Source organism: Camponotus floridanus, unplaced genomic scaffold (genome assembly GCF_003227725.1).
Source record: "Camponotus floridanus strain SB8 unplaced genomic scaffold, Cflo_v7.5 scaffold24, whole genome shotgun sequence".
NCBI lineage: Eukaryota > Metazoa > Arthropoda > Insecta > Hymenoptera > Formicidae > Camponotus > Camponotus floridanus.
In genome coordinates this window covers 653648-669441 of record NW_020229370.1, presented here as the reverse complement: position 1 = coordinate 669441, position 15794 = coordinate 653648, and the positions used below count along the sequence as shown (strand labels likewise).

At 31.5% G+C, this 15794-nt stretch overlaps 1 protein-coding gene across 6 annotated transcripts in view; it reads right to left on the bottom strand.

Moving 5' to 3' along the window:
- LOC105250594 (synaptotagmin-7) overlaps positions 1 to 15794 on the bottom strand; it is a 156983-nt gene that overhangs the window by 48192 nt on the left and 92997 nt on the right. The window lies entirely within an intron of this gene.

Sequence of the window (15794 nt, the reverse complement as noted above, 5' to 3'; positions counted from 1 at the left end):
GCGAGGCTTTTGGAGGTCGATCGTGAAAAAAAATGGAAAAAAACGGCGGAATCTTACTTTGAAGTTTTAATTTCGGACGGTATATGAGCTCCGCGAGATATTTGGGTCGTGTTCAACGGGACGATATATTTCGTATCTCCATTCCGATTCTCCATCTAGATTCTATATCTTTTCGTTATATCTTTGAATATTTTTATCGCCTGCTGACTTTGCGACATAAATAGAACGTCAGTGAACAGATATCACGGTGTAATTGTGAATAAAGGGTGATTTCAAATTTTATTTATAATTAAGTGAATAATAATATCATAATAATGCGAATTTAAATGATGATTTAAGTAATTTCAGTGAATTTAAATACAGAATTAAAAAACGAATACGTTTTTATATAATCGCAGCTGTCATTTTTTTCTATTTTCGATTCTGTATATTGATAAATTTATTTCAAATAAAATAATTTCAATTAAATACTTGACAGAAATTATTCTTAACAAATATATCAGATGACTTTTCATTCTATAATCAGTTTTGAAATGAAATACGTGTCAAAATAGAATTTTCCACATTGCACAGCTACATCCAGTTAAAAACTCAGTTGAATATAATTAATTTTAATTTATATAAATTTCTCTACTAAAATTTTTACTTTGTTCAGTAACAATACTGATTCATTTCCATTACAAATTTAATTAAATTCTTTTAAACAGAATAAATAATAATCATTCTACTTTTAATGAACTGTAATTTTTAAATGATTCTCACACATACATGCATTCCCCTATTCACGTTGTCAAACAATTCACAATTTGTTAACTTTCGGTTTATTTATAATTTATTAATAATAATTCAAATTTATTTGATAAAATATTGTAGAAAAGAACTTCGAAATTATTTTTCTGTCAGAGAATGACTATTTCATTCGATCACTTGTTGCTCTCTAAAAACGTGTCGTCGCGAAGTTTCAAGCTCACGTATTATCAACTGCGTACATCGATGTTCTCGCCCTATCTCGGGGGTTGCTCAGGTACTGCTAGAGGAAATTTTATCGATTATGACCGACGATGGCAGCTCTATTTCGTCGGAGTTTACCGACTATAAGCAGTGCATCAGAATCATTCTAGTTTACCGACAGACGAGCGATTCTGCTGCTTGTACATTATATTAAATCGAATTTTATTAATAATAATAATAATAATTAATATCAAACAATAACGGTAATAGGTACATCCATACATATATGTATATCAAACAATAACGGTAATAGGTACATCCATACACATATGTATATCCCAAATTTTATCCTTTAATTATTTCAACCTTTCAATTTCCACTTTTTTATTACGCTTTATTAAATTAATAATCGACAAAGTTGCCCTTTCCCTCATAAAAATATCTGTACTTGAAGATAATCAATATTTTTATCTCGCTGCTCGCCAATATAATTTAAAGCTAATTAAAGGATGATCATATCTCTCCCTAGCCGTATAAAATTATCATTAATTACAAGATTGCTGGGATCCGGGAGATAACGTACATGCGTGACAGCAAGCGATGTTATCTCTAATGTTAATTCAAATTACATTACTAATCATTTAGAGAATAACCGATTGTATGATTTCTGAAGCAACGCCGCGCATAACGAGCGCTCTTTACTTAATTAAATCCTCGGGGGCTACGGCGCCAGTGCATGCTCGTATGTCTATTTATAAAAATAACATTTAAAACAATTTGCCTGATTGTATTGCTGCCCGTCTCGTCGTCTCGTCTGAGATCGATTATTATCAAACGTGACGATTCCAAATCTATCGAGCCACCCTGTCGCTTATTCGATTTCTTAGCAAATTCAAAGTCGATCTTTTTGGTTAGCAAAAAATAAATCTAAGAAGATCAGGAATAAGTGTTTCCGAATCTTACTATTAAAAATATTTTGCAATTATAAGCGATTGCAAAATATTTTTCTTTCTCTTTCTTTTTTCTCTCTCATATTAAAAATCTGTCAAAGTTTCCTTGAATTTAAACAAAATTCGCGCGTCAAGTTTTCCAAAACTTTTCGCTTTCGTTAAATGTTCGTGATAGCTGGTCCCTCGAAATTTTGATGAAGAAAATTCCAATCTTATACCCACTCGAAATGGGTCAAAGAAACCGCGGATAAAAAATAGCCTAGTAGGTCTAGGACATTACATACGTATGTGTTGGGTACAATCTCGTCGACCACACCGTTGCAACACAAAAACGCTCGTTCAATGGAAACCTACATGTTTCAACCTCATTCATCGTAAAAGCGGACATAACTGGGTCTTAGATAGGAAGCTTTTGACTTATATGCGATAGTTGAACCGATTCTTCGGAACGCCATAACTCGGTAACAAACCATGCGTAATTTTTTGGCGAAGGAGAAAAATCGCATGCCAGAGAAGCAGAAACGAGAAGAATAATACATAGAGAATAAATAGAACGTATCTCTTATAAGAATACATGTACCTCCCAATTTTGCATATCAAACTTGAATTTACGTTTTTCGTATAAAAAGGAAAAAATTCCAAAAATCAAACTGAAATTTTAGTTATACATACCGTTATGTATGTTTATATCATAGATATAGAACTTGAAGAAATTTTAAAAATAAAAAATGCAACAATTTTAATTTTTGTTATTTTATTTTTTTTCCGATTAATACTGGAACAATCGCATATTGACTGATACTTTAGTCATTTGCTTTTAATTTTGAAAATAGCATCCAAAATAGTGCTAAAATCGATTAGTGGATATTATATATGTATATCTAATTGAAATTCATGACATTCTAAAATTGAATTTATACTACAATACTTTTGAAATAAACAGCTCAATAATTTACAATCTACATAAAGCTATTTTAGTTTGATATTAAGAGATATATATTATTACTAAAGATACAATAATATCATTTATCAATAGATGGTACATATATGTGTATTTACATGCACGTGTGCACGTAAACCCACAAATTATGACAGAAGTAAGTTAAACTTTTATTCATCCTTGTCGCGACGAGCGACGTAATTTTCATAAATTTTTCTTTAAATTTTCACGCGTAATAATGAAAAATTCCATTTTACGTTAAATACCTAAAATTCCACTCAGAAAAGCGGACTTTCGAACATGATATGATTTTACTATTACTATTTTGCTTTAATTCTGATATACGTTTCTATGTAAATTTCACTAAAACTTTGTAATATTTTTTTATTTTGATGTGAAAACGTAATAATTTTTTATCTTAAGTATATTTTTAACATCTTTTTTTAAAGAAGATTAATGTTTGCAATTATTGATGTAGATTTTTGTACATATGATAAACTTCATTTTACAAAAAACTTATCTGATTCTTGTGAAACATTTCCACTAGTTTGCAATGGATGGAGAGCATAGAACAAGAGGGAAAGAGGTCGACAAAGAACAAGTGCTACAACGCTTTCGTCTCGACAGAAGAATGCATTTTCTCTCCTGATATCGATCAGGTCCTTCAACAAAAGCGTCCCTTCTACCCGTTTCTGTTTATTAATCATCGATCTTACATCTGTGATGGTGGAGTATACTAATGGAGGCGAATCACAAACAAACGAAAAGAGCATGTATTATCAAACGTTCGTTGCTCGGTGCTGAATTCGATGGATCTTTCAATGGAGGATTTCAAAGCAGAGGCCGGTTTTTCTTTTTCCTTTGTCGCTTAATGTTTCAATGAGTGCTCGTTGCAAATTGCAATAAACATTAAATTATTCTGCTCGCGTAAATTTATTGAAACTTTTAGAGGCAGGTCGTTGCTTAAAAAATAAATTCATGCAAAAATTTCATCTATTCTCATCTACATTTGTAATATATTCATATCGTATTCGATTGTGGTAACGATAAATGACATACATTTGTACGTAATCTCTCTCGCAAACTTGATTAATTTTAACAACGATATATGATGTATTCATTTCATTAAAATTGAGCAATATGAAAATTGCTTTTTCCGAATACAAGAAAAACTATGATCATTTATCTTGATTTTTGACATTGAACATGATTGCGATCTCTAAATTATTATACGTTACAATTTTGAGAAATTTACAGATAAAATGATGAAAAAAGCTACATATTTAATGCATTTTATTGTATTTTATAATTATCGTATGTGTAATGTGTTGGAAAGCGCGAAATCATATTCAAGCATCAAAAAAATTGCGAGAAATAATTACTCTCTCTTTTGATATTTGTTTTTTAATTAATAATTAATAGCTATTTTTTTAAATATCAATAATAATAATATTTTATAATTTTATAATTTTATAATTTTATAATATTTTATAATTTTTTTAAATATCGATAATAATAATATTTGTGCAATTTCCTACAAATTTTTCGATTATAATAAAGTGCGTTAAATTCAGTACAATGTAAAATGGAAAATGAAGAGATCGAACGATATCTTTAATACCGCCGAACGCTATTTAGTATTCATGTGTCTATATAAACCAACAATGCTATACAACATAAATTTCTAATGAAAACAGCTCTAATAATTTTAATCGCTACAGCATTCGTTCATTTCTTCAAGATTCATAATCGACGATATAAATGCGAGCATATATAAATATAATAACGTGTCAGAATACGAGAGACAGAATGCACTAATCTTACGACAGATCCGTAGATATTTAATTATAGATATTGTTTACAACACTTTTGAAACATGATATTGATCGCGACGGTATTCCTCGTCAAATTACATACGTAGAGTACTAAGGAGAAATAAAACTCACGCACGCGAATACATATCTTCATATACGTATATTATACATGTGCCCTCCTCCCCTTCCTGTCATTCGCAGTCCTTGTGATAGGTCGGCCACTACGTCGTATCAGTCGTGCCGCTTTATGGAACATCCCTATCCTCTCCGCGCTGTTAATCAGAGTGGGACACGACGAGGGGCAAAAAAAATATGGGGAGAAACGATTTATTTCCATCGTCTTGTTTTTTCTCACCGCATGAGATAACGTTATATTTACGCAGATCCCGTGCATCTGCCCGCCTCTAGACACGACGCGTGAACTTTATCACATTTTAGCTTCAAGAGGGGTTATTCCACGCGATTTTATCCTGTAAACGAGAGTATACAGGCGCGAAGATTTATCGTAATCGCACGAGAGATTCGTATATCGTCCTTACAAATACTAATAATGGAAAGGAGAAAGCAATGGGCGGACAATGGGCGTTACGTAAACTCTTTATCGACGATAATAATAATTTATCGTCTCTATCTAGCGTGGCCACGCGATGACGGTACGTTACAAAGGTGACGTTTATTTTTAACGCAGGCTGCGTTAACCGCTTTATGCGGAAGCAAAGGGTTATCCGGAACCATTCCTTCGAGATAACAGGGGGTAGTAAAGCAGAATTAATCGCGACACGCGGGAACGATGTTCGTGTCTTATCGATGGTCAATCACTTCCACATATTACCTACCGCGAAATTATATTTTATTTAAGTCCTCAGTGTCTTTAATCATGTACACGTATTTCTTTTTTATTTGCAAATTTTAAGTTGTAGTTTAGACTCATGATTTATAAAACTGGGAAAAATAAATGAAAAAAATCCTTCTCTCCCTTACTGCAAGAATATTGTTACTTCCATTAAAAATTAGTCCCGCTAAATAAGCTTTAATTTATTTCAAAATTAAGTGTTAATTAAATGTTTAGCTAACTTTTAATGGAAAGAGCGAAATATAATTTAAGATATATAAAGAACAATGTGAGAATAAAATTCTTTGTTTTTTGAATCATTTTTATTTCGCGACAAGTGAGAGATCTTAAATAATTTATAGATACAACAAAAGCGTTTTAAAATACTTATACAAATCATATAAAATACAGATAAAAAGAGAGAGGAAGAATTGAATGAAATAACGAACGTTATTTGTATTTTCAATTGACACAATTTTCTGATATTGTTAAATAAGCGGAAAAAACATAAATATAAATAATAAAATTGTAAAGTATTTTTCAAATTTGCATATCTTTTCCATAAAATTAATTTGCATATATAATGTTCTCTATTTTATTTTCGTATACCAAATATATTCCTAAATGATTTTAGATTGCACTTGCTGAAGAATCATCAGTTGCACTTTTTAAGAGAAACTAATCTCTCTCTCTAATTTGAAACTACAATACAAAATTCTGTAAATTTCTAATTTCTCGCTCTATTGTAACGATGTAATAAAGTGTAGCTCAAAGTTTCCTTTTGTCGCAACATTTCACTCCGTGTTACATAAACTATGAAAATAATTAAAAATGATGTGTCCGACGCGCTTATAACAAACGAACATTGTCACGTGAAAGCTTTATAAAGACAAAATTTCCTGTAGTCGATATTTTCATTTAAAAAAAACCCACTACGAATTAGTTGAAAGGTTTTTTATTGTGCGCGGGATATAAACGAATTTTGGTATATTCTGTATTCGTGATTGTGTGATTGCACAATATGGTGCGCATACGAATGTTCATTTTATTCAGGTGGAGATGTCACCCTTGTTTTCTTTTCTCTCTTTTTGTTTTTTTTTTTTATAAAATGGTAATGTAATTTCGCAAGGAAGAACCCGGCTACGAAAAAATCAGCTATAACTATTTGCGCCGACCGGCGAAGATGCCTTTGAATGCCTCCGGATATGTATCTTTACGCAATCCGGAAGGAAATATTTTTACATATTATATCTAACCAGAGCAAAATCAATTTGATTTTCATGTCTTCAATATTGCAAAAATGACATAGATTCGAGAACACACGCGCTTTGTAACGATATAAAATTGTCGTTTTATCACAGGAACTCCTTTTTCCATATTTTTTTCCTTTTTATTAAAACTCTTTGCATTCATATCGCACAGCGAAATATCATGTTAACGTTCATGTAACGTATCTTGCGTAACATTTCATTGTCAAGACATCGTACAACGCGAATAAAACGTACATCCGACAGATCAATTTGGAACTATTTGCGTAGATAGCGAAAGAAGTGTGAGAGTATTCTTTCTTTTTTATACCTCGAAACAAAACGACACGATATGGAGAGCCTCGTTTACATTTGCTGCGCACGTGGCTGTTCGATAAAATCGCAATTATAGGAGGAATGCGGCACGTGTTAAATAGCATTAAACGCAGTTTTTAATCTATTCCGTTGTTCAACTATCACTTAAACTTTCTAATGCTGAAGGTGCGTAAACGCGTCAAAATTATTTAAAATAAAAAAAAGAAGAAGAAATGAAATCTCTGTTTTTAATTGTATTCGCTAATTAATTTTCATACAGAATTAGTACAACTCACACACATACGTTGTTGTACAAATCTGTTCATTTTGTTAAAATATATGTGACAAAAAAGAATAATTCGAGTAATTTGCTTCTAATCTTGTTACGCTTTCAAAACTTCTAAATATCTCTTGTAATAATTTTAATTATAATTGTGGGGAACTTATAAGAGATATTTAGAAGTTTTGAAAAAGCATGAGATGAAAAATATACCGAAACATTCATATATATAAATATACGAAATGTATACAAAAAGAAAGAGAGAAAAAGAATTGGATCAATTAATACGCTTTCTTTTTATTTCAAGTAAGCGTAATTTTCTGATATCATTAATTTTTATAAAAACACGAATTGAATAAAAATATAAAATATTTTTTAAATAAAGTACTTAACACATCTTTTATTTAAAAGTAAAATTTTGCATATCATGTTTTCTAATCTATTTTTGTAACAAATATGCTTTTAAAGAATTATAAATCGTATTAAATATTTCTTTAAAGAAATTAGTAGTTTAAAGCTAAAGTTTACAAATTTCTAATTTATTATTAGAATATTTTATCATACCACAGTAATATATGACAAAATAAATAGCAACTACTTCTTTTTGATACATGTACGCTCTCTTTTTCTCTTTCTTTCTTGCTACTTTTCTTAAAGTAAGATTTACTAGAAAATTAACACATGCGGGTGAATAAAATACACACGGGAAGCGAAGAGGAAGAGAAACTTCGATGAAACAATAGACGTCTGCTTCAGAAATTGGAGTCGATACGCGTATTGTTACTCTTGTAATCGTATCATCGTAGAGTATTCATCAACAGAACTTCGAAATTCGTATTTCTTATTGATACGAGATATCATTGAATGGCGTTCGATATAAATCAACAATGAGAATTCTCATAACGCAAAAGCAACGAAGAGGATAGAATCAATTACAACGAGAAACAAGCCTCGCGACAGTTTGAATCCTTCACCATTACACACAATACAGTAGAATAGACTGAATTAAATCCGACAGTATGACGTAAAAGCAAAGCCTTTCTACAATATACAGAGAAATGATAATTAAGAGTTTCATTTAAATGACACGAAAAATTGTATACTAGAAATTGTGATTTCTAGGAATCTTGTTTTTTAGTTTTAGAATTTTTTTATCATAATTATTTTCTTTTTACTTCAAATGTTATCTATGACTAATGAATATTTATAACTTGAGTAAAAATTTTTTTAATTAATTTTTTTAATTTTGACTAACGATTTCCTTCAATTTAATAAAATTTTCTATTTCTAGTTACAATATATGTCAAAATTCAATATTTTATTCAGTTAAATTGTAAATTATAAGAAAAATATTTTTTGATCTATTTAAAAGTAAAATTCGTTCTTTTATTCCTTCTCTTTAATGACTCACTTAATTACTTTGGCCACCAGCTCCCCAAATTAAGCGACGCCCACATGGCTCAAATTGCTTGGCTGAAAAACTTTTTTCATGCCAATTTTTAGCTTCAAACATGCAATCTGGATAGCAAAATTAAAACGCAGCGACAGTTTTCATAAGAATCTCATAATTTTCCAATAAAAGAAAATCATCAATTTCTCATCTTCCCATGAAGAAAATGAAAAGCGTAATATTCTAACGGACCGCAGCAATATATCGTGACTTCGATCGCAAAATATCATTTCGTTCTGTCGCGCAGAATTTACTTTTCATTTAGATAATGGACCAATCACAAAGATTATTCGTACTTGAAGAATTAAATCTTCGAGAGAAAAATATTTTGAGCGAAATGTCACAGTGAATCCCATGGTAAAGTGAATTATATTTGCAATCAACCACAGGCATTTTTTACGGCTAGAAGCCGATCTATTCGGCGATACTTCTAATCGTATAACATGCCAGTTGTTGATTACAAACAATAAATATCGCGCCGCTGGCAGTAAATTAGACCAGGGCGAGGGTAGGCGCATTTCGTGAAGTTTATCACCGAGCGTTTTACACGTGAAATTTATTGGGTAAATGCTCGTGATAGCCCGATAATCTGAAACAATCGCGAGCACGCAGATGGTGCAATTTTATGATACATTTTTGACTCCAGCTCTATGCGACCGCAGAAATCATTTGTGAATTTTTTACATCGATCGTTAATAAAGTACATTGGAGTTTATTAAAAATGGAAGCAAGCAGAATTATTTAAGGGACAGATCCACCGAGCCTGATATAAATTTTTGGGGAAAAAAAAAATGGTGATATATAAAAGATATTTGATTCGCATCACGTTTCGAAAGGGTTTTCCGAATTTTTTCTACCTTCAATAATTTCTCGTATCTGAAGAGATAAAAAAAATGGTTGTTGTGCATTTTATTTCCACGGCGAAAATAGAAGGACTATAAAATATTTTAGTTTTTAAACATGTGAAGTTTTACGACTAGTCGATATCGAAATAAAATTGACACACACGCTTGCCAGATTACATACGTTTGGAAATTCAATTAATTCAAATAATTGGCTCTAAAACTATCGTAATAAAAATACTCTCGTGATGATTTATCGGAAGAAAAATCTAATGTGATTTATTAGAATTCGTATCACAGATGTATTCTCTCTCTTCCCCTAGATTTAGCGCATCGAAGGTACAATTTTCACCGTAAATCCAGAAATTAATTGAAGTCTTAGTTTACGTTCTAGGCAAAATCTATATATCTCGGATAGTTCCGATCAATATCAATATTCTCTGATAGTTAGCGGGCGATAAATCAATTAGCCGACGATAGTGCGCGGAACGTTTAAGCTCGGCTGGAAACAACACGAGTTACCACTCAATCGTCGGAAGAGCGAGTCGTAAGAGTAAAGAGAACCGACCGGAGAAAGCAGCGAGCCCCGCAGGTACCGGCAAGGAAATTGGAATCGTTCTCTCTCGTGCGGAAGGAAGCTTAACAAACCGCTGCGACTGAAGGGATGATAAGTTTACGCGAGCGATCGAAGTACACGTGTCTGTTGTGGATCTAATTATGGCCCTTCGCTAAATAAAATAAATCAGGAGTGCGCATTTTTTATTCTCTCTACTTTTTATATTATTTTAATATATATATTATATATTTTAATATTTTATTATATATTATTTTATTATTTTAAATTATTATTTTATTTTATTATATTATTTTATTATTATATTTATATTTATATTTATTGCATTTTATTGCATATTATTATTTTGTCGTATTAATTTTACATCACTATTACGTACAAACCAATCAAAAGATAATAATAGTAAATAAATAACAGCTGTAAATATAGTTGAACGCGGATTAATTCATTACAGATCTTCCTTGCGCTACGTCAAGCATAAATCATAAAGTAAAGTATTCGCAAAAAGATTAGATTAGCCGTGTTTTCGGACCAGGCAACATAGAATCTAATCATTCTTTTTTTTTCTTGAATTCAACGATCGATATAACAGGTATAAATCATCGTTTGCGCGATAACATCGGGTAGGATCTGGCGTTACGCCAGTGTTCTCTCTTCGCGATACATGTGGTACGCAAAGAGGCCATTAAATCGCCAACTCTCCCCCGTATAGTCATATGTACTAACAATGAGTAGTTCAAACGTGATAATTAAGAAAACATTAGCTAAATGGATTGTATGATAATTAGAATGATTGCTCAAAAGTTTGATTATTTGATATTTTTACAGGCGAGTCGAGTACAATCGATCTAAAATTCGAATTTGACGTAATAATTACACACAATATCGATCGCTACGCTAGTTGCGTATTTTGATTCGATCCTGCGTACCTATGTTATTCTCACTTCTACACGATAATTAAGGCCGTGGATGTGTATGGCAGACATTAATGCATCGTGGGATAACAGAAACGCATGGCAACATATTATGCATACGCGTTCGATAACAAGTTCGATTGTTTGTCAACTTGATAAAAGCGTAAGCTCATCCTTCACGCTCCTTTAATTACGTAAAATGGTTCGCGTGGCAGAGCGATTATCATTCGAGCCAGTGCAAATACACAAAATATAGCAGCGAAAATAAAACTGTTTCGAGCGCAGTCGTTGCAAACAGCCAGATTATATGTCACGACATCAGTTTCGTAGAATCATCTGTAAATCGCAAAACTGGGTCATAAAATAATCATTTGCGAATACAACATTTTCTTTTCCTTCGAACAAAAGAAGGAAAATTATGAATCAATAAATGTAGAAATATTATCTTTGTGCAGAAAGTGCTTTCACATTTCAAGAAAGACAAGAACAGACAGACGTTTCGATGAAACGACATTTCTATCAAATTTTCTTTTCTACATGCTTTATTAAATCACATCCTTTTTTCCGAATTAAAAATTAACATTCAAATTTATATACGTGCATTCGACTCTTTTCAATTTCTATTTAATTTCTATTTTTAATTTCTACTTTATTTCTATTTTGCAGTATCTTAATTTTGACATTAAATACCACTAGAAGATTAATGTATCGAGGGAAAACACCTTCCTCATATATTTCCTCGCTACAATTCTGTCTTCCATTGTCGGAATTCCTTAAAGTAATGTTGTATCAGGCGAGTATTGGAAAAATACACGCGGGAAGTTAATAGCAATTTTACGGCACTCGGATTTTTCCCTCCCCCGATCCCTATCACGGATATCGCGCGCGCGTACTTTAATTGCAGTAATTCACCTACAGTGACGTCCGTTTGTTCTATCATCCGAAAAGGACGATAAATTTACTCGGAGTGCACTTCCGTCTAATGCAAGCGTCGCGCGCCCAGGACAGGGCGTTTATTTGTTCGTGCCATTTTATATTTCTCCGATAAAGGACATGCGTGCGGAACAGGGATGCGAGACGTGAAATTTTGCTTTACAGGCACAACTCGCGCGTAAAACTGTCTTCGGATTCACAGAATAACGTATGAACAGCCGTGCCAACGGAACCGATCGAGTATATTTCTCAATTGCGACATAAGGAATTTCCGATACAACAAAAACACGTGTACTTCTGGTGCATGCAATCGTGTTTTTGCTCGTGTAACGTTTTCTTCACGAGCAGTTTACTCCACTTTTCAGATATCGCGCGGTAATATTCGACTGATTTATAATCCGCAAACATTAAGTCGACTTGAATTAAGCCTCGACTAACTTTGTTCAAACTATGAGCTATCATAGATATTACAGAGTCGATTGTATCGTCCCCGTGGACGAATCAGTGTTGTAAATAGTTATCTATTCGAGTACTGTAAATTTCCCAGAATATGTACAAACGAGCTAAATTTGATACAACACTTTGACATAACAATGTAATTTTCCGGACATTTCGCTATGAAAACGCTATCTGCGAATAGAAATTATATAGAAAAGCCATTATAAATAAATAAATAAAAATATGCATGTATGTAAAATGCCTGTATATGTGTAAAGATTTCAGGTATGTAAAAGTTATGTAAAGTTTTTTTTCAATTCCTATTCAAATAAACATTCCACCGAAAGAATTCACGAACCCTTGTGACGGACAGTATGAATATCAAAATAGTTTTCCCTTCTCGTTTCTTTAAAAAACAGTGGGTAATAAATATATTTCTATGAGACTATATATCCTGCTTTTTTAATTACAAACGCAAAAAATGTGGACAATTTCGCTTATCAGCGATCTCATTTACTGCGGAATTTCGCAATCTCATTTACCGCAAAATACGTATATCGGAATTGAACGTCTGTCACGTAGAAATATAATTTCCTCCGGCAAAAAGGATATGTAAAAAAATGTCCAATCGGAAATAGTGTAAATTGGCTTCATTTGAGCGAGTATTTTTCACAAATAAAGTTCCTCGCTTTCGTAAATTGGAGCTAAGTGCCGTGAAAAGTCCATTCTAAAATTGCAAAATTACTCTGAAAATCTTTAATCATTTTATAAAATAAATCTGAGATTTTTTCTTGATTGATTACATAAATATATAAATTAAAATAATAAACAAACATCTCATATAATTATAAAAAATGAAATTTTTTAAATAATAAAATATACTAATATTATTATATTAGTAGAACTATTTCAAGATGGGCGAGATATATTTTTATGCATACAATTATTTAATTTAAAAATTGCAATCTGGAACGATTAAATTATACGTCTTGAAAAGAGACTAAATTTGCACTCTCATCGTTGTTATAAGCGGAGCGTTTTCTTAATTAACATTATCAGCTTGCCCCATTTTTCCGATTTTTACTTCCTTGTAAATATTGCTTTATGTAAGAAATACTATATTAGATAGATTGATTACTCTGCACTCTTTGCGATATGAAACAAACAAGTGGGAAAGAAAGTGACAGATTTGTTGTGATGTGAGAAATTCGTAAGCGAGAAATTTAATCATATCATACTTCTTTCGAATGCAAGCCGAAAAAGCTACGGAACAGATATACTTTAAACTGACGAAAAGTCTGTAAGAAGGTAGGCGAACAGTAATCACAATCCGCGGGAGCGGAAAATAGGATCTTGTACGACTTAGCAGTGTTTTCGGATGTTTGAGGAAATGTTAATCTTCAAATTGTTAGCTAATTTTTCATGTAAAACATATCCTCAGTAATATATGTGGAATATTTTATATTTAGTTTAAAAAAATTGAAAAACTGCGTGTGCACGTATTAATGCAAATAAGTAAACAATACATTAGAAGAGATGATAGATAAAAAATATGTAACAATAAAAAGTAATAAAAACATGAAACAAGATTATATGATATTATTAACCAGCCTGTGTTATATTTAATCCACTATTACTTATAAATTTTTTTTCGAGTTTGTAAAGAGCAATAAAACATAATATCTATAATAATCGTTATGCTCCTAGAGAAGTCTATGTTTTAATATATACTTCGTTTTATTTTGGTATCTTAATCTAGTCGTAACTATATCTCATCAAATTGAGTGGATCCTACCTCCCACAGCTTGATATTTTGTTCTTTTATGTATGGAGCATTTATTCTCTTTCTCTATCTTTCTCTATTAAATCTTTATTTGAAGGCATTCTCTTGGCTTGTCCGAAATAATTTAGTACAATTTTTATTTTTTTTTATTTACACACACATACGCACAAACATACACACTCTTGAAACTATAAAAAAAGTGATCTAATATTTTATAAGGCATTCTATCGGAAATTAATTAGAAATAAAAACATGGAAAGTTTTTTTCAGTTTTTTTCTTAGAGACTTGCATTATTTTTCACGACTCGTGTATAATTAATAATATCTTTATTTAAAGAACAAAGAAACGTTTAAAAATATGAAAATCTGTTAATCGAAAAGTAAAAAGTTACATAGCGAGACGATGGCTTTTATATCGTAAACAATAATCCGTAATTTACATAAATTTTTAATATATATTAATAATTAATATATTTATATAATTTAATATTAATATATTTTTTTCAATAATGCACTTGTCTCACAATAACGCATAACATTTTTGCAAAAACATATTTCGCAAAAATTATATAAAGCCTTCAATGAGAAACTAGATTTTCCGGATGTCCCAGAAGTTGAATTGTCGCAATTTCCAACGATTTCGAAATAAACGGGAGAATCAATTTCGAGAAAGAGCACGCGACGAAAGAGCACTTTAGATAAGCGTGTATATCCGCTCGTTTCGAATCATAACAATATACACACAGTCATGTTTATTGTAAATTCTACAATACACTTACATTGATTGAAGACGAGCGGAAAGAAGTATCGACACAACCGCGAGATGTCAATAAAAATGCGTAGACACATGCACACACGGACAAACATGCGAGTTATTTTATGCAAGTTAAATTCATTAAAGTTTCGACGATTAACTAACGCAAAATGCACAATATACAATATACATATATATGTGTGGCCTAGCGAAAATATTTCAGTATATCGCTCAACTATCAGAATATATTCAACGTACGTTTTGTATATAAATTATTATCATTTTACGATACATTTAATAGGAATCTACGATTAATGTTTTGTCGATGTTGATTAAATTAATGCGTCTGACATTCTCATATTTCATACGATTATAATAAAATTCCGATTCAACGATTGCCTGATATGTTTATTTATAAGATACGTTTATTTATATGGTAATGTGCTGCGATTCTCTCTCTTTCTCTCGCTCTTTGCTATTTCGCATTTACAACTATCTCATGCCTGCATGTTCTGTATAATTATATAGAATAATATAATCTAATCAATATTCGTTCGATTAATTTATTGCCTTCGACAATTTTCCACAACGTCCCGCGCCTCGAGAATTCCCGCCCCTGCGAAAAATGATAAAATTAATTATAAAATGACGTTCGACATTATATTTCATTTTCGGATCACAAAGAAGAACAAAATGTGACGAGACGCTTATTAAAGTTGTACCACGGGAAGAAGAAGCGTCGCAACTCTCGGAAGAATAATCTTGGGGCGACAAGAT